Here is a 21,374-nt window from a genome sequence, read left to right as displayed (position 1 = left end):
TTCCATTCATTCAGCTATTTATCTAGCGCCTACTAGGTGCATTAGCATTGTGGCGGATACACACATTTCCCAGAGAGCTGGCTTCGCTGCCGAGGGGGACCAGGAAAGCTAAAAACTGCATCATGTACTATCTGTCCCAGAGTTTCACTCTTTTTTACTGGTAAAGCGGCAACTCTAACCTCATCCTCCACGGCTCAACTCCAACCTCCTTCTTCTGAGAAGCCTCCTTAATCAGCCGCTACACCGACTTCTCTTAGAATTGATGGCATCCCTCCTTTGGCACTTCTGTTCAGGGTTAACTTGTGTTATGTTCTCAACTGCACTGACTGGAAGCTCATTTTTTTTTTCATCCACAAATCCATCCATCCACTCATTCATCCAGCACTGATTATGTGCCTACTCTGTGCACTAGGTTGAGATGGATACTGGGGAGATATACAAATACAAATAAAATAAGAATATCTACTTTCAAAGATCTGACAGGAGCTGGGATGCGATACCTGGATTTTAAAATAGGTAAGTAAGTATAAATTTCTAAGAGGAATACAAATAGTGCAGAGTTTAAGATGAGGGAAAGATCATTGTGAGGTGGGAAACCAATATCAAGAGAAGACTTCATTCATGGAAGAAGTGGCTTTGGAAATGGATAAAGATGAAGGAGAAGAGTACATTCTGCCAGTAGGGGCAGCGTAAATGTTAGAAGTAGAAAAGCTCTTTTGGGGATGAGGAAGCATCCGTTAGCTCATATGGAGCAAAGCCCTTCTTTCCTTTCCCTCTCCCCTCCCTCCCTCAGGGAGCAATAAAAATTAAGGTATGATTCTGATAAGGGCACTAAGAAAGGGTTGGAACTGGTCATAGTTCTCTCTCTCAAAGTAACCTGAAGATTAAAAACGTACCTTGAAAATCTCTCATTTCACCTTGGTAATTTGACAAAATCAACCTTTCTAGCTCTTTGTGGGCAAGTCTCAAATCTTATTCTTTTCTACTCTGCACTCCTACCCCAGGACCTAAAGAAGAACTGAGCATACAGTAAGTACTTAATATAGGCTTGTTGGCTTGTTGACTCATTCTTTTTTTTTTTTTTTTTTAACCCCTGATTGTAATAATCCCTATTTTCTGAAATGGAAAATTGAGAAGATTTATTTCACGAAAACTGGCATACTTGCCATATTTGGAAAGGAAGTGAGAAGTAAAGGGAGAGAGATGAAGAGAAAGAGAGGAAAAAGAAAAAAAAATGTAGATAGGTGAAAGTGGGAGAGGCGGGTCTTTCCCTGAGGTCTGGTTATGAGGCACTTAAGCAAGGAAAAGGGGCCAGAAAGAAGGATTCCTATAAGATGCTAAGTGGAATTAATAATACAATGGTTATCTAGTTTAGCATGGTGCTTAATAGTTCTCTAAATTCAGTATGATTGATTTAAGCTTATATCAAATAATGGTTCCCTAGTGATATGATGACTGGTTTATACTCAGTATACTGTAAATGATCTAATTATAATAGAGCATATAAACTGGGACAAACTCAGCCAGGGAAGACTCAGACAGAGATTCATTTTGTTTTTCACCTTTGTGGTGGCTGGAGGCTGGAGCACAAGCCCTCACACTCAGAGATTCATTCCATCTCACACCACCGTAATGGCAGGCCTCTCCTCTTTGTTTCTCCACTGAAACCAAGACTCCAGAAGGCTCTCCAAAAAACTGGCCCAAGCCCCAGACAAGGAAACTAGACTGTGAAGGAGACAATAAAGGATTTGGACTTTAACCCCTGGCTCTTCTTGTGGTGATTACTGAAATGAAGGCTGGTCTAAACTAAACTCCAGAAAAGTAAACCAGAACACTACACTTAAGGACCCAGAATAAGAAAGCTAATGCTAAATTAGTGAATAAAAAAGAAAGAAGGTTAGTTTTGATTATATATGGAGGGATGAATGCATGGATAGAGGTGGAGATGGGGAAAATTATGGGAATTTTATTATTGCACATTCTCTTTTTTTTAAATCAATTATTCTCTTGGGGTAGTTTGAAATCATTGAGTTTTGGGGCTAAATCATTCAGAACCTCTACATTTCTAATAGAGCCCATGTTAATTTTTTTCTCATCAAGCAAATATTTGTTCCTCAAATATTATATTCCAGATAATGAAAGTCACGCAGAAAAAAGTAATTCTTGATTCCAGAAACTTATAATCTAATTGGGGAGAAAAATTATATTCAGGTAAAGATAATTAATATATGAGGATTGTCATAGATGTCCCAAAAGTCTTAGTGCAGCTTTAAGCCTTATTTTAAAACACATCTACAGAGTGTTTTAAAAAATTATAGGACAGAGTTTATTGGTAATACATGTAATAAGAGCTACTGTAGTTCAAAGGATTATTCCACTTTTCCCTCTCATATATTAATGCCATTTTTTTCCTAATTCAGGGGCTGGAATGCATATCTATATCTTCATAGGTTCATAGATTTAGATATGAAAGGAATTCCAACTCAACCCACACATGTTTACAGATGAAAAAACTTGTTAAGAAGGATTTTTGGATAGTTGTGTTTTTTGGAGGATCAGCAGAGGTTACAGCTGAGGAATAGAACAATGGCTGGATCTCTTTAACAAATGAAGCAAAGAAATCTAGTGGGTTCCTTAAGCAGTGTGCATGTCACAGGATTTAGAACTAAAAAGGAATCTTAAAAACTATCCAATTCAACCATTTCATAGTATAGGTGAAGAAAATAAAACCTAGAAATTAATGGAGTTTCCCAAGGATATATAGGTTGTAAGTAGGAAATCTGCATTTCAAATTCAGGTCTTTTCATTCTAAATTTAGTATTCTTTCCACCATATCCATGCTTAATAAATGTCAGTTAAACAACAGCCACATTTCTATAGAATATTAAGATTTACAAAGTGTTATTCTCACAACAACCTTGTGGGGGAGGATAGTGTAGATAGTATTATCCCCATTTTACAGAAGAGCAGACCAACTCAGAGAAATAAAATGACTTGGCCAGTATTACATAGTAATACTTAGTGCTCAGTCTATCAATAAAACATTAAAACAGAAAAGGGCATCAGTCAAAATCTCTCATTTTACAAATGGAGGAAACTAAAGACTATTGAAATAAAATTACTTGCCCAACATCACCAGTGAATTAATGGTGAAGCTAAAATTAGAATTCAAGTCTTTGGATTCCCGGTTTAATATCCTTTTCATCAGTATACAAAGCCCATTTAGAGGCCTTATTTATCTAGATGGGCTATCCACACTGATCAAATGAAGTAGAAAATTCACTTCCTTTATGACAGAACGGTACTCTTCCCTGAGGCAAAGAGAAAAAGATCTCTCCAGCCCAGGATTCTACCTGATGAAACTATTAATGAATCGCTTGGAGAAGGTCAAGTTTGTCCTTACGATGTCAAATTGAAGAGATAAAAGTTGTACCACATATAACCTTAAATACCTTTTAATCGTTAAAAATTCTTGTTTTGCCACTAATTGTGTTATATTGGACAAGTCACCCAATTTCTCAGGACTCCAAGGTACTTTCTATCTATCTTTACATAATTTTTTTTGAAAATATACTTTTTGGAAATTCCACGTTGGAATTTCTCCAAAGAAGCAGCATTATGCCATGGTCTTAAAGAGAACTGATATAATATTCAATCCTTCAAACATTTAAATGAGGCTGTTGAGAAGTCATGAGCTTTGATTTATTTTTCTAGCAATAAACCTGTTATATTACTCCCTTACTTGATCTGTCTTGTGGCCAATATCCCTTTTGTGTCTAAGGGAGACAGTCACCACTAGAAGTGGTATCCTTTGGTCATGATTTCACAAAGCCTGGCATTTGAGTAGCATTAAAGCAACAACAGCAGCAAACCTAGAATCCCCTTTACTGTTATTGATCTTTGTTTTTCAATCCATTTCTCATTTCTAATAGGGCAATACTATTTCTTCAATTTCCTGCTCTTTCCTTAGAGAATACCAATCATATTTTAATAGGAGTTGAGAAAATAAAATCAGTGTCCAGTAATTTCAGAGGTCAGGATTCTCAAGAGATAAACCAAAAAGAGAATGATTAAAGAGACCTCAGTCAATTTCTTAAGGTGAAATTTTCATTTTTTCAGTAATTCATATTTTTAACTTGTCTGCTGATGTCATTGTGATCTTTGGAAATGTTATGTAAGGAGTCTGGACCAGATGGTCTCGAAGGTCCCTGTTAGCTCTGTTCTATACACTGACTCTTGTTTCAAAGATCTTCAGTCAGACAGTGTAACCATAACCAACAGCTATAGTTACCTAAACTCTCTTTTTTTAACCAAGGCATTCACTTTCCAGTTCAGTTAAGCCCACTGAATTGCAATGCCACTAACCATTTCAGAACATGGTAAATCAGGCATAGATGCCACCTGCATCCAAAAATTAATGTGTATTCTTCACTCAGAGGCAGAGATCATTTGCCCTGAGAGCCCTAATTGTATTTCCTCTGAATTATTTGCATCCTATTAGATGATTTACATACTGACTGGGCTGTAAGATCCTCAACCCTTCTTCCATCCCCACCAGCATTTTCATCTCCCTTTTGTAGTTAAGTTATTAGAACTGGAGCAATCTTGGAGTAGTGAATTTTTGAATGAAAACTCTAATATGATATTATATAGATCTCAGCTAGGCTGAAATAAAAATTATAAAAAATTAGACAACTAAACCATGGTGACTACAAAACTAAAACAAGACTATGAAGATCAGAGAATTCAGTTATTGTATTTGTTATACCAGAGGGATACAAATCATTGAAAAATCATTCCTCGGCCATAAGAATTTGAATATTATATCAATATTTTTATAAAGGTGAAAAAGAATTAGGATTTAGAGCGAGGAAGGACCTAAAAATCATCTAGATCAGCTCCCTAATTTTAGAAGTAAAGGAAACAGGTTCAGAGAAATGAATTATCTAAGATCTCAGAAGTATTAAGAAGTAAAATTGTGATCTGGACCCAGGTCCTGTGAATCAACTTCAGTTCTCTTTCCACAGTTTGTTTTTGTTTTCTGAACAAATCTATTTTGCTCCTCTTTTACTCTTTTTTAGCTGTTTTACTCTAACAGATGAGCTTTTTGTTTGAACTATAATTGGATGGTCAACCCCTACATTAGTCACACTAAATGTCTTTCTGTGCAAAAGCACAAAAAATACAAAATAAAGGATGATGGGGAGCTGAGAAGAGCTTAGTGCTGCCACAGGAACATTTGGATCCTAGGCTTAAAGAGATTTACTTGTAAAGAAGTCTGGGAACACTACTTGGGGAAAAAAGTATTAGTTAGCATAGAAAATTCAGGCACTATACCTCTGATTTTAGACATATTAATGGCCCTCCTTTCATCTCTTATCTCTTGGTAGGCAATAGTGAGATTGCTGGGAAGGCAAGCATAATCCGATTGATTGACAAAATAAAACATAAATCTGAAATGTCCTTCTTCATACTCTTTCAAATTTCATATGTACTTTAAGACCTAGTTAAAAACTCGACTCAATGACCACTCCAGATGGACCCAATCTCTCTTTTTGAAATCCTGAGCAATCATTGTTGGTATCATTAATTTGTTTTCCATTATTGCCTTGAAGCGTTATTTAAATTGTGTTCTGTCATTTAACTGCACAAGAGATGTGTGTGCTCAAATAGATTAGAAGTATTTAAGTGAGGTAATGGAAACTGTGTTTTCTCAAGAAAACATCAATCCCTTATGTAACCAGAAGTAAGTTACTTAACCTCACAAGGCCTTCTCACTTTTAAAAAGAATATTTGGGGGGGTGGGGAGAAGAGAAATGCCATTGAATTAGTTAAGATAAATTGTGGAACATGCCATAGTGAACTAAAATAATCTTTCAGGAAAGCAATTTGGTTGTATATAATTATTGTGCCACAGTTCCCTTTTAATGTCCTGACCCAGTTTCCCTAATTGTTCTACCCCAGTTACTCTGCCCCAAGACCCTCTTAAGGATAAAGGTCTTATATCTTAGCCTCTAAGATATAAGATATCTTAGATATAAGGTCTTATATCATTAGAATATCAGGATCCCTCTCTGGTACCTCCCTCCATCATGTCATCCTAGGTGCCTCCCCCATTAGGTCATCCCCATCCCAGGTACCCCCCCCATTATGTCATCATTCTTATTACCCTATAAAAGAATCTTGTATACCACATTCGCTGTTGGATTCTTGGAGCCTGGGACCAAACCATGGATCCATTTGATCCCAGTAAATCTCTCCCTTTTAAAAAAAATTATTAAATACTCTCTAATCTCTATCTTGCCTCAATTTATTCTGGCATTATATAATAAGAACCATGAAGCTAATCACCTACTTTGACACAGGAATACTACTAAAATTATAAGAAAAATAGATCAATCTATATAAAAAACAATAGCATCATTGTTTTGGGCAAAAATTAGAAACAATCCATGGATTAGAGATCATCTAGTTGAACATTCTCATTTTAGGTCTGAGAGAATTGAGTCCCAGAAAGGATAAGTAAAGTTACCTAAATAGTAAGTGGAAGAACCAAAATTTGAACTCTCAAGTTCTAAAATTTCAAAGACTGGGCATGTCCCATTGTACCATGATTACCTTATCCAAGTTAAAATAAACATCTTTTTAAGACAACTATGATCTTTCTTTTTGATTTGTTTCTATATTTCAATATTGGTTTTTGTTGATGAGGACTAAATTTAGAATAACGTTTTTCTAAAAGAAATTAAAGCCAAGAGTAGGGTTCAACTTGATGACATTTAAATTTCCTTCTTGCTTAAGGTCCTAAGAAACTCATATCCTCACCAGTACTTATTGCTAAAGCACAAATTTTAACCTATCAATAAACATGTTCGTTTTATTAAAGTGGAGGTGGGGAGCTGGAATGAAAGTTGCTTGGAGCTTTATAAAAGACTATTAGAGAAAAGGATTGAAAAATAATCACCAGCACACTATCTTTCTTTCCCCTTCTCCTCCCTTTCCCAGTCCATTATGCCTACAGCTGGCCCTAGTATATCTGACTGAGACAATTGAGGGTCAGAGATAGAAAAGAAATTGGGCTTTGTGAGACTGTTGGAGGGAATCAAGGACAGTCATGGTGGAAAATCCACCTAGGGAGGGTAAAGTGATCAGACTGCATGTCTGAGAATGTAGGGGGAATGTGGTATCCAGAATGCACAGATAATTCACATTGTGGATATTTAGTCTACATTCAAAAATGTACCTCTATTTGATAGTTTGCTTCAATTCAATTTTAGATTATATTAATGGAAATTTGGGAGCATTTGATCTCTTTCATGGAACAAAAATAGCTCACATTAGTATATCAGACTTTTCTTATAATAACCCTACAAGGTCAGTGGTACAAGTGTTATTTTCCCACTTTTACAAAAAATAATAACTGAAACTCGGAGTAGTGAATGGCTAATGAGTTGGGGAGACACAAGAGGAATACAGGTTGTAGAGGGAAATACATGTTTCTAAGTAAAGCAGTCTGCCATAGAGGAGAACAGGGTATATTCAGAGATGGAATGACTAGGGTTAAAGCAGTGCCTCTGAAACAGTTTCTGTGGGTGATCCTGGACAAAAAACTTTAATTTTTCAGTGCTCCAGTGAAATAATAATGACAATAAAGATAGTTCTCCCTTCCTATAGTCTGCTTAGCCTTCATCACTTAATGTGTATAACCTCAGTCAAACTGAAACCTGTTGAAGACTAGTTTAAAAAGTCCAAGGTCTCCCACTGCATCCAGGGCCTTCTCCAGTTGTCTTGATCTATATCTGGCCACTGCATGTCATGGCATTATCTCCCTGATTTCATAGTCCTCTTCAAAAGGTAGGTGGCGCAGTGGATAGAGCACCAGCCCAGAATTCAGGAGGACCCCAGTTCAAGTCTGGTCTCAGACACTTAACACTTCCTAGCTGTGTGACCCTCGGCAAGTCACTTAACCCTAACTGCCTCAGCAAAAAAAAAAAAAAAAAAAAAAAAAGGACAAATATCCAGTCTTCTAAATGGTCTCCATGGCTCAAATCTCTCCCCTTTCCAATCTGTAAAAGGTTTTTTCTTTTATCTGACTATTGTCACTCCTCACCTCCTCAAAAAGTTCTGGTGATTCTTATTATATCTAGGATCAAATATAAAATACTTTTTTGGGCATTAAAATTCCTTTACAAGACTTCCGGCCAAGATGGCGGCGTGGAGGCAGACAGCTGCTTGAGCTCCTCGTTTTCTCTCAGAACTTACTTCATGACAAGCCTCTGACTTAATGCTTGACCCAGAAAGAAATCCACAAATTATCACCAAGAGAAGACACCCTTGAAAGTCGCCAGAAAAGGTCTGTGTTTGCTCGGGGGAGGGTCAATCAGACTGGGCACAGACTGAGGGCAGACAGCCAGAGCAAGACAGGCAGCTCACACAGCTCAGACCCGAGGGGGAGGGGTGTGATCTCTGCCGTTTCTGCGAAAGGGCTTTTGCCCCAGTGTGGATGCTCCGTCTTGGCAGCAAGCCAGGAGCGGTGGAGAGGGTGTAAACACCGGAGGTGAAGATTAAAACCCCGGAAAGCCAGCGTCTCTCAGAGCCCGGCCACCCCCAACCCCCACCTGGACTGACTCAGTGCGTTCTCGGAGCCTCAGAGCGCAGACTCAGTACAGTCATTGCTGTCCTGTTAGTGGCTCTCTGCTGCCCTACCCCCAGTCTGTAGAGGAAGCCCATTAATACCATCCAGCCCCATCCCCCGCAAAACAGACCAATTGTTTCTCTTGTCAGTTTGTTTTCTTTGATTCCTGCTCTGACAAAATGAACAAAAAATTCAAAAGGGCTCTAACCATTGACAGCTTCTGTATGGAGAGGGAGCAGACTTCAAATGCTGAGGAGACTAAAAACAGACTGTCCCCAGATGAATCCCCTAAGAGGGATATGAGCTGCTCCTCAATACAAAAGAACCTCATAGAGGAAATCAAAAAGGCTCTCACAAGAGAGCTGGAAGAGAAATGGGAAAAGGAAAGGGAAGCTTGGCAAGAGAGCCTGGAGAAGTCATCCCATGCATTCAAAGACAAAGTGGATAAAGAAATCAAATCATTGAGAAACAAGATTAGTGAGCTGCAAAAGGTAAACAACTCCAAGGAAAACAGGATTAGTGAGCTGGAAAAGGTAAACAACTCCAAGGAAAACAGGATTAGTGAGCTGGAAAAGGTAAACAACTCCAAGGAAAACAGGATTAGAGAGCTGGAAAAAGAAATCAGCTCTCTAAAAAATAAAATGGATAAAATGGAAAAAAATTCCATAGAAGATAGAAACTCAATTGGACAATTACAAAGAGATATAAAAAAAGTGAGTGAAGAAAATGCATCATTGAAAATTAGAACAAATAGAAATGAATGACTCAAGGAGAAACCAAGAGGGAGTCAAGCAAAACCAGAGAAATGATACAATTGAAAAGACTGTCAAGTACCTTACCAGAAAGACAACAGACCTGGAAAACAGATCCAGGAGAGACAATTTGAGAATAATCGGACTCCCTGAAAAATGGGAGGAAAAAAAGAGCTTGGACACCATTTTCGAGGAAATTATCAAAGAGAACTGCCCAGACGTTCTGGAAACAGAGGGTAAAATAGACATTGAAAAAATTAATCGATCACCTATTGAAAGGGACCCTAAAATCAAAACGCCAAGAAATATAGTGGCCAAGTTCAAGAACCATCAGACAAAGGAAAAGATATTGGAAGCTGCTAGAAAAAAGCAATTCAGATATGGAGGATCCACAATAAGGATAACCCAGGATCTAGCAGCGTCCACATTAAAAGAACGCAGGGCCTGGAACATGATATTCCGAAAGGCTAAGGAACTTGGTATGCAGCCAAGAATAACTTACCCAGCAAGAATGAGCATCGTTTTCCAGGGAAGAAGATGGACATTTAACGAAATAAATGAATTCCATCTATTTTTGATGAAAAAAATCAGACCTACATAAAAGGTTTGATCTTCAGATACAGAACTCAAGAGATTTCTAAAAAGGTAAAAAGAAATCTTGAGAACTATACTTCTGTCAAAAAAATATGTAAAGAACATATGTACAATTTGTCTTAGAAACTAGAGGTGGAAAGGAGATTATATCATAAAAAAGTGTAAAGTGGTGGTACTACATCTCATGAAGAGGCAAAGGTAACCTATTGTATCTGAGAGAAAGAAAGAAGGGAGATGAACATAGTGTGTATCAATAGACATACTCGATTTATGGTGAAACTTCTTCCACTTCATTGAAAAGTGAAAGGGAAGGAGTAAGCTAAGGGGAAGGGAATACAGTAATTTCGAGGAAAAGGGGTAAAATAAGGGGAGGATCTTTAAGGTGGGGGAGGGATCCTAAAAAGGGAGGGCTGTGAAAAGCAAGTGGTGTTTACCAGTTTAATACTGGATAGGAGGGTAAAAGGGAAGGAAAGGGGAAAAGCATAAGCAGGGGTTAATAGGATGGCAAGCAATATAGAATTAGTCCTTCTAACCATAAATGTGAATGGGGCAAACTGCCTCATAAAGAGGAAGCAGTTAGCAGACTGGATTAAAAGCCAGAATCCTACTATATGTTGTTTACAGGAAACACACCTGAAACAGGGTGAGACATTCAAACTAAAAGTAAAAGGGTGGAGCAGAATCTATTATGCTTCAGGCAAAACCAAAAAAGCAGGAGTAGCCATCCTCATCTCAGATCAAGCAAAAACAAAAATTGATCTAATTAAAAGAGATAAGGAAGGGCATTATATCCTGCTAAAGGGCAGCATCAATAATGAAGCAGTATCAATATTAAACATATATGCACCAAGTGGCGCAGCATCTAAATTCTTAAAGGAGAAATTAAGAGAGCTGCAAGAGGAAATAGATAGCAAAACTATAATAGCGGGAGATCTCAACCTTGCACTCTCAATTAGATAAATCAAACCACAAAATAAATAAGAAAGAAGTGAAAGAGGTAAATAGAATACTAGAAAAGTTCGATATGATAGATCTTTGGCGAAAGCTAAATGGAGACAGAAAGGAATATACTTTCTTCTCAGCAGTTTATGGAACCTATACAAAAATTGATCATATACTAGGGCATAAAAACCTCAAAATCAAATGCAGTAAGGCAGAAATAGTAAATGCATCCTTTTCAGACCATAATGCAATCAAAATAACATTTAATAAAAAGCCAGGGGAAAATAGACCAAAAAATAATTGGAAACTAAATAATCTTATACTAAAGAATGATTGGGTAAAACAGCAAATCATACTCATAATTAATAACTTCACCCAAGAAAATGACAATAATGAGACATCATACCAAAATGTGTGGGATACAGCCAAAGCAGTAATAAGGGGAAGTTTTATATCTCTACAGGCCTACTTGCATAAAATAGAGAAAGAGAGGGCCAACGAATTGGGCTTACAACTAAAATTGCTAGAAAACGAACAAATTAAAAACCCTCAGACAAACACAAAACTTGAAATTGAAAAAATAAAAGGTGAGAGTAATAAAATTGAAAGTAAAAAAACTATTGAATTAATTAATAAAACTAAGAGTTGGTTTTATGAAAAAACCAACAAAATAGACAAACCCTTAGTAAACCTGATTAAAAAAAGGAAAGAGAAAAAGCAAATTGATAGTCTTGAAAATGAAAAGGGTGAACTCACCACTACTGAAGAGGAAATTAGAACAATAGTTAGGAGCTACTTTGCTCAACTTTATGCCGATAAATTTGATAACTTAAATGAAATGGAAGAATACCTTCAAAAATATAACTTGCCCAGATTAACAGAGGAAGAGGTAAGTAGTCTAAATAGTCCCATCTCAGAAAAAGAAATAGACCAAGCTATTAACCAACTTCCTAAGAAAAAGTCCCCAGAACCAGATGGATTTACAGGTGAATTCTACCAAACATTTAAAGAACAACTAACTCCAATGCTATGTAAACTATTTGAAAAAATAGGGATTGAAGGAGTCCTACCAAATTCCTTCTATGACACAGACATGGTACTGATACCTAAACAGGTAGATCGAAAACTGAGAAAGAAAACTATAGACCAATTTCCTTAATGAATATTGATGCTAAACTCTTAAATAAGATATTAACAAATAGACTTCAGAAAATCATCCCCAGGATAATACATTATGACCAAGTGGGATTTATACCAGGAATGCAGGGCTGGTTTAATATTAGGAAAACTATTAGTATAATTGACCATATTAATAATCAAATTAATAAAAACCATATGATCATCTCAATAGATGCAGAAAAAGCATTTGATAAAATCCAACATCCATTCCTACTAAAAACGCTTGAGAGTATAGGAATAAATGGACTATTCCTTAAAATAATAAGGAGCATATATTTAAAACCTTCTGTAAACATCATATGTAATGGTGATAAACTAGAACCTTTCCCTGTAAGATCAGGAGTGAAACAAGGTTGCCCACTATCACCATTACTATTCAATATAGTACTAGAAACTCTAGCCTCGGCAATAAGAGCCGAGAAAGAGATTCAAGGAATTAGAGTAGGAAATGAAGAAATCAAATTGTCACTTTTCGCAGATGACATGATGGTATACTTAGAGAACCCCAAAGAGACTGCTAAAAAGCTATTAGAAATAATTCAGAATTTTAGCAAAGTCGCAGGATACAAAATAAATCCACATAAATCCTCAGGACTTTTATACATTACCAACACAATCCAACAGCAAGAGATACAAAGAGAAATTCCATTCAAAATAACAGTCTATAGTATAAAATATTTGGGAATATATCTACCAAAGGAGAGTCAGGAATTATATGAGCAAAATTACAAAACACTTGCCACAAAAATAAAGTCAGATTTAAATAATTGGAAAGGCATTCAGTGTTCTTGGATAGGCCGAGCGAATATAATAAAGATAACAATACTCCCCAAACTAATCTATTTATTTAGTGCTATACCAATCAGACTCCCAAGAAACTATTTTAATGACCTAGAAAAAATAACAACAAAATTCATATGGAAGAATAAAAGGTCGAGAATTGCAAGGGAACTGATGAAAAAAAAGTCAGAGGAAGGTGGTCTAAGTGTACCTGATTTAAAGCTATATTGTAAAGCAACAGTCACCAAAACCATTTGGTATTGGCTAAGAAATAGACTAGTTGATCAGTGGCATAGGTTAGGTTCACAGGGCAAGATAGTGAATAAAAATAGCAATCTAATCTTTGACAAACCCAAAAATCCCAACTTTTGGGATAAGAATTCATTATTTGACAAAAACTGCTGGGAAAACTGGAAATTAGTATGGCAGAAACTAGGCATGGACCCACATTTAACACCATATACTAAGATTAGATCAAAATGGGTCCAAGATTTAGGCATAAAGAACGAAATCATAAATAAATTGGAGGAACATGGGATGGTTTACCTCTCAGACTTGTGGAGGAGGAAGGAGTTTGTGTCCAAGGGAGAACTAGAGACCATTATTGATCACAAAATAGAACATTTTGATTACACCAAATTAAAAAGTTTCTGCACAAACAAAACTAATACAAACAAGATTAGAAGGGAAGTAAAAAATTGGGAAAAAATTTTTACAGTTAAAGGTTCTGATAAAGGCCTCATCTCCAAAATATATAGAGAATTGACTTTAATTTATAAGAAATCAAGCCATTCTCCAATTGATAAATGGTCAAAGGATATGAACAGACAATTTTCAGATGATGAAATTAAAACTATTTCCACTCATATGAAAGAGTGTTCCAAATCACTATTGATCAGAGAAATGCAAATTAAGACAACTCTGAGATATCATTGCACACCTGTCAGATTGGCTAAGATGACAGGAACAAATAATGATGAATGTTGGAGGGGCTGTGGGAAAACTGGGACACTGATGCATTGTTGGTGGAGTTGTGAAAGAATCCAGCCATTCTGGAGAGTAAGCTGGAATTATGCCCAAAAAGTTATCAAACTGTGCATACCCTTTGATCCAGCCATACTACTACTGGGCTTATATCCCAAGGAAATACTAAAGAAGGGAAAGGGACTTGTATGTGCCAAAATGTTTGTGGCAGCCCTTTTCATAGTGGCTAGAAGCTGGAAGATGAATGGAGGTCCATCAATTGGAGAATGGTTGGGTAAATTATGGTATATGAAGGTTATGGAATATTATTGTTCTGTAAGAAATGACCAACAGGAGAAATACAGAGAGGCTTGGAGAGACTTACATCAACTGATGCTAAGTGAAACGAGCAGAACCAGAAGATCATTATACACTTCAACAATGATACTGTATGAGGATGTATTCTGATGGAAGTGGATATCTTCAACATAGAGAAGAGCTAATCCAATTCCAATTGATCAATGATGGACAGAATCAGCTACATCCAGAAAAGGAACACTGGGAAATGAGTGTAAACTGTTATTTTTACCTTCTGAATCCAATTCTTCCTGTGCAATAAGAAATTCGGTTCTACACACATATATTGTATCTAGAATATATTATAATATATTTAACATGTATAAGACTGTCTGCCATCTGGGGGAGGGGGTTGGGGGAGAAAAGGAAAAAATCTGAACAGAAGTAATGCAAGGGATAATGTTGTAAAAAATTACCCATGCATATGTACTGTCAAAAAAAAAGTTATAAAATAAAATAAAAAAACAAAAAAAACCAAACAAACAAAAAAAAAGAAATCTACTTCCCAGGATTGTTGTGAGGATCAAATGAGATAACATTTGAAAAGTATTTGCCATAGTGCCTGGTACATAGTAAGTGCTCTGTAATTGTTAGTTATTATCATTATTACTGTTTGAGGGCTGGCTTTCTGCTGCTTGCTCTGGAGGCCAAAATTCCCAGTTAATTCAGGGGTGTGTGAGAGCCAGCTGGAACAAGTTTGATAATTAAATTTTCAGTATGAGCATTTATCTGCAAAGTATATATTGGGTATTAAGTTATTATTTTGTTGATCAGCTAGAATTAAGAAAGTGTAAGAGAAAATGCTAATAATGCAGATTAAATTTAAGAGTATGCTGTAGCATTTATATTCTGCTTTAAAGTTTGCAAAGCTTTCAATACATTATCTCAGATGATCCTTTAAATAATTTTTCCTTTTCCCAATTTCAAATCTAATACTCTGGCAATTTCTCCATCTAACAGCCATTTTTTGGGCTATGACTGGGCCTTAGAGAACTAAAGTGATTTGTTCAGTCACCCACAGTTAGTAAGTGCTGATTTGGGGTGATTCCAAGAGCAAGGTGTTATCTTTAGGTTGAGGACTCTTCCCACTATGCTGTCAAATATAGGCAACAATATTGAATAACTATTGACTTAACCTTCCAGGGGAACAAATATAACAATAGATCAATCAATCAAGAAACATTATTTCAGCATCTACCATATGCCGGCACTGTGCTAAGTGCTGGGGATACAAAAAGAGGCAAAAGACAGTCCCTAATTTCAAGGAACTCACAATCTAAAGGAGGAAAACACCAGAGCAAGCCAGACACAGGATAAACAGGAAATAATTAAGAGGGATTGAAAAAGGCTTCCTGTTGAAAATGAGATTTTAGTTGAGACTTAAAGGAAACTAGGAGGCAGAAATGAGAAAGGAGAAAATTGTAGACATGGGGAATATCCAGGGGAAATGCTGGGATCTGAGAAATGGAGTAACTTGTTTATGGAACAGCCAAGAGGAAAATGCCAATTGCATTGAAGAGCATTTGGCCAACAGTAAAATATAAGACTGGAAAGATAGGAGGGGATTGTGTAGGGCTTTGAATGCCAAGCAAAGGATTTTGTTGGAAATGGGGAGCCACTGGAGTTTATTGAGTTGGGGGCAGGGGTTGGAGGAGAGTGAACAATTAATTGCAAATAGGAAAATCACTGAATGAAAGAAATAGCCTACCCACCAGCAGGCTATTTCAATAATGGAGGCATGAGGTGACGAGGGCCTACAGTAGAGTGTCAGAGAGAAGGAGAAAGATATTGCAATAGTGACATCAATAAGTGTTGTCGAAATTGGATATGGGGAGGTGAGAGACGGGGACACATTGTGAGCCTGAGGGACACATTTTTCATTAATGTCTTTTGGTAGCATGTATAAGGAATACAATATTTTGGAGTTGGGCTTTTTGGTACTCTGTATTTATTCTAGACTGCAAAAATATCCATTTTATAGTATAGTTGACTTGAAAGTAGAATTCATGGAATCAGCATTGCTTATTAACATACTCACCTACTCACCTTTTGAAGCAATTCTTCCTTCTACAAGATTGATTTTAAAAAACAACTTAGCATTTATATAATGCTTTCAAAAATCTCCTTACATATATTATCTCATTTGATCCCCACAATAATCCTGTGGGGTAAGATGCTATTATTAACATTCCCATTTTCAGATGAGGAAACTGAGGCAGGCGGAGGTAAAATGATTTGGTCACATAGCTAGTAAGTGTCTGAATTGAGATTTGAACAGATTTTCCTGACTCCCTCTGGGGAATGGGCTAGTTCAATGAGCATTAAACACAGGAATACAGAATTCCCAAAATATCTAAGATCTCTTGTATTTCTTAAGACAAAATTTCATTACAAAGAAAAAAAAAAACCTGGATACTTGTCATTTATTGGAATAAAACTTTACTGCTATACAAGTGTGATTCCCCTCACTGACTTCCATCTTCAGTGCTTCATGGTAGTATGGAGGTTATTCTAGACTCTCGAAGGCTACGCCAGTGGGGCACAAACTGCAGTAGGTTCTGACATACCGGAAAAGCTTTGAATATGGGCCTACAGCCAAACTGCATAAATTCAGAGAGCCTCATTATCAAATTTTCAGCTATCATAATTAAAATAAGACTCTTCTATGTCAGAGAGAGTTTGTAATTTCCTAGTAGAAAGAGGACACATAATTAGGACAGGTTGGCAAGTGTCAACACACATTGACAAGATGATTGATACTCAGTGTATCTGAGTAAGTACAAATATGTGCAAGGGTTCTCTATGTGAACACGGATTAGCTGTATGACTGGGGAGATTACTTTTTCCTTTTTAGGATTCATTCTCTTTTAAATGCAGAAATTAGAGGGTCAGATTAGATGATAAAGCAGTCTGATTTGTTCTAAAGAACACTAGAATTCAAATTCAGCTCTTCCTTGCTATTTGTGCCAGTTTAAGAAAATTATTAACCCTTTTTGTGCCCTAGTTTCTTCATTTGTAACATGAAAAGGATTGAAGTAGGAGACTTAAAATTCACTGATGCAATTCCCCTAAGGACCTTTGATGAAATATGTTAACTATCTCTTGGCAGAGATGTGGATGGATAGGGAGCTCTTCTTAGTCTGTATCCTTCCTACCTTTGCAGTATTCTTACGCTTTAATTTTATCCACATATTGCCAATTCAGCAATGTCTTCCTTCTTGCCCTCTCCCTCAATTCAACTCCTTTTCCTGACTGACCCTTTTTAATGGTTATTTCCCCATTCCCAGAATAATCATTCTGTTCACTTGCATTTATTGGGTTCCCCTACTGACTCCAATCCTCAGTTCACATTTCATCTTTTGCAAGAAGCCTTCCTTCTGAGATTACCTTCCCTTTAGTCATCATGTATCTTATATGTACATAGTTGTTTACATATTGTCTCTCCATTATAACTATGCTCCTTTGAGGAAGGATTATGTTTTTGCCTTGCTTTGTATTTTCAGTGCTTAGCACATAAAGTACCTGAGATTTAGTAAACAATTAATAAATGTTTGACTGATTGAGAGAAAGAAAAGGAGTTAGCCATTATGTGGAGTCATTTTGCCTTTTTGTATTTATTACTCCTTTCTTCCTTCTTTCCTTTCCTCCTGACAGGAGTGAACCCTGAAACTACATTCGGATCTCAGACTCCAAAAAGTCTGTGGAAAAAGCCTACTTTTCTAGACAAGTCTTTTCCAAGTTAAGTGAAGTTATTCAATTGGAGATTTTGGTTAAATCACCCTCATTGGTCTTTTGGGAGTGGCCAGGATCCTCTTTAGGAAATTCCAGGCTCTGGGAAAAAGCCTTCAAAATGATTTTAATCAGTTGGAGATCTGGGCCTGATATTCCTATTGAGTGGCTTGAAACTCCAAGAGAAGTATTCTCTTTTCAACTGGGGGCCTTGGCAATGTTGAAGAAATCTCATTCAATAGAAGCCAATAAAAGACAATTTTGAATTCCAAATCTTTGCAGAAGTCTAAAGTAGGATTATGGTTTGCCAAGGGACTTCTCTCCTTGGCACAGCTGCCTGGCAGGACTTTTGCCTGCAGTGAAGACATTCTCTTCTCAGTGAAAACCTTTATTTCCCTAACAGGACCTCTTGCCACTAAGAAGTCTGTCTTCCTAGCAAAGTTGGCTTCTCAGTGAAAATAAAAATCCCCCCCCCCTTTTTTGTGTGAATTCTTTCATATTCTGACCAAAAGAGATTCTCACACCTCAGTTCTCTACCACTAGAACAGCATCACTCCTTCCCTCCTTCCTTCCCTCCCTCCTTCCTTGCTTCTTTCCTTCTGTCCTTCCCTTTTCTTCCTTCCCCCTTTCCTTTTTTTCTCCCATCTATTACTTTTTTACTTTTATAACTTGGGAGGTGTGGGGAAAGGGGCCATTGGGGGGGTATTATCAATAGTAATGGCAAAAAGATAATTAGGATTTTTCTTGTGCAGCAAAATAACTGTATAAATATGTATACATATGTTGGATTTAACATATTTAACACATATTGGGCTACTTGCCATCTAGGGGAAGGAGTGGGGAGAAAGAGGGGAAAAGCTGGAACAGAAGGTTTTGTAAGGGTCAATGTTGGAAAAATTATCCACGCATATGCTTTGTAAATAAAAAGCTATAATAATAAAAAAAATAATTTGTCCTTGTTAAAAGATAAAGGTCAGTTGGTAGAATAGATTAGGCACATAGCAATTAGCCACAAATAAACATTAAAGCATGATGTTTGATAAATAATAACTCATTATTTGACAAAAATACTATTGAGAAGATTGGAAAGCAGTGTGGAAGAAATCAGATTGGTCTAAACCAATCACACTATATTCCAAGATAAGTTCCAAATGGATACACGACAACTAAACAGAGAAACAAGGAAGAAATACCCGTCTAGATCTACAACGAAGGTGACCAAAGAAAGTTTGGGGAAGATGTCAGAAGAGAGACTGGACAACATGGATTATATACAATTAAAACATCTTTGCACAAAGTCAATGCAGCTCAGATTAGAGGGGAAATAGTGATTTAAAGGGAAAAAAAACCTCCTAGCAAGGATTTTTTTCTCTGATAAATGTCTCATGTCCATTATATGTAAAAAAAATGGATCCAAATATAAGAATAAGAGCCATTTCCCAACTATATGAAAAATCCATATATATTCCATATCATCAATAATTAAAAGAAATGCAAATTAAAGCAACTCTGAGGTTCTACCTCATATTCATCAGAATTGCAAAATTGATAAAAATGATAAATGTTGTTAGGCAGAGGTAAACAGACCCATTAATGCCCATCTGGTGGTTTTGAGGGTAACTCGGTGGCACAGGAGATAGAGTCCTGGGCAAGGAATCAGGAAAACTCATCTTCCCAAGTTCAAATCTGGCCTTGTGTGACTGTGCACTTAACCCTGTTTGCCTCAGTTTCTCCCACCTATAAAATTAGCTGGAGAAGGAAATGTCAAATCACTCTGGAATCTTTGCCAAGAAAACCTCAAATAGGGTCATAAAGAATTGGACACGACTGGAAAATGACAGAACAATTGTGGAGATACAAATTGGTTCTGTTCTTCTGAAAAGCAATTTGTAAACATGCTCCAAAGTCACTAAACTGAGCATATACTTTTGATCTAGCAATACCTCTAGTAGGCTTATATCCCACAGAGACCAAAAAAAGAAGAAAAAAACTCATAAGTACAAAAATACTTGTAGCATCTCTTTTTGGGGTGTCAAAAAACTGAATACAAAAGGAGCACCCATTAATTGATAAACGACTAAGCAAAATACAGTATGTTTTGGTATATTGACATAATGCAATATTAGTTTTCAAAAAGAAAGACAAAAGGGATAATTTTAGAGAAAACTGAAAGCTTGTATGAGGTGATTCAGAGCAAAGTGATCAGAATTAGAAGAACTACTGAATTAGGTGACCACTAAGGTCCCTTCTAGATACAAATCTATCATCCATTTTCATAGATTTATATAGAATGTTCCAGTTTAACAAGACCTCAGAGACTATGTAACAGAACATTTTACAGATGAAGAAATTGAAACCAAGGATAAAGTAAGTGACCAAGGCCTCAGGACCTATTTCTTTTGATCTAAGCTGGTAATTCTCTTCCAAATTCTCCCATACTTTTTTTCTATGCATTTAGCTGCTGTTAGCACAGAACCCTGGAAAGACAAATTCATCTGACAATGATCCTTAGTAACAAACAAGATTCCTGGCAATTGAGATAAACATTTACTATGGCTTAAGAGAAAACTTTGACTATTATTCTGGAGATAAGGAGAGACAATCTGCAAGTTTATTTATGGTATTTGCACATTTATTTGTTTGGTCATGTTTTTCAAAGAATCTGATCATTCTTAGATTATCTCTTCTTGACCTATTTTCTAGGTCAGTTGTTTTTGATAGTAGATACCTCATATGTTCAAATTTGTCAGTTTCATTATCTCATTAAATCACTGATTTCTTTTTGTTTCATTCTCTTTCTCTCTCTCTCTCTATCTCTCTTAAAAATCTTTTTGCAAGGCTAATTATTTAAGTACATCAAAATAGTTTAATCATCATATTAGTGCAATAATATTCATACTTAAGTAAGGTTATAAAATTTCCAAAGCACTTTTTCACAACAATTTTGTGAGGTAAATACAGAAAGTATTATCATAATTTTATAGGAAGTAGGAGTTCAGAATGGTACATGCACTTTCCCAAAATCACAGTTTGTAAGGCACAGAGAGCACATTAAAACTCATTTTTCTTCCTGCCACACAATATGTATGAAAGACAAGAAAGAGACTTAGAAATGATAATGAAATTCATTTAAAAAAACTCAAAACATCTAACCCAACACTTTCTTATGGGAAACTGAATTGGTTTTTAATAAGCTTAGGTAGTAGTTTATATTTATAGAACACTTTTCTCTGAGCATTTTCACATGCATTGTATCATTAGGTCCATACAACAATCAAAGATAATAGATTTAGAGCCGGAAGAGGCCACTGAGGTCAGTGAATCCAACCTCCTCATGACTTGCCTAAGGACAATAAGAACTTGAATGCTATAAGGTAGGTACTGTCATCCTCGTTTTTAAAAAATGAGGAAACTGGTTTTTAAGAGGTTGCGGTCTGCCCTAT

The 21,374-nt window shown here is 36.4% G+C and overlaps 1 protein-coding gene and 1 long non-coding RNA gene across 2 annotated transcripts in view; one reads left to right on the top strand and one right to left on the bottom strand.

Moving 5' to 3' along the window:
* The window catches only part of LOC141561726 (uncharacterized), a 104,367-nt gene that overhangs the window by 24,093 nt on the left and 58,900 nt on the right, over positions 1–21,374 (top strand). The window contains exons 2-3 of the long non-coding RNA XR_012488138.1: positions 20,211–20,298; positions 21,193–21,305. This is a non-coding gene — a long non-coding RNA (uncharacterized LOC141561726). The remainder of the gene's footprint in view (positions 1–20,210; positions 20,299–21,192; positions 21,306–21,374) is intronic.
* The window catches only part of SPSB4 (splA/ryanodine receptor domain and SOCS box containing 4), a 160,147-nt gene that overhangs the window by 138,036 nt on the left and 737 nt on the right, over positions 1–21,374 (bottom strand). The window lies entirely within an intron of this gene.

The sequence above is a fragment of the Sminthopsis crassicaudata genome, chromosome 3 (assembly GCF_048593235.1).
Source record: "Sminthopsis crassicaudata isolate SCR6 chromosome 3, ASM4859323v1, whole genome shotgun sequence".
Classification (NCBI taxonomy): Eukaryota; Metazoa; Chordata; class Mammalia; order Dasyuromorphia; family Dasyuridae; genus Sminthopsis; species Sminthopsis crassicaudata.
Note: the sequence above shows the minus strand (reverse complement) of the source record. Positions and strands in the feature narration are given on the sequence as shown.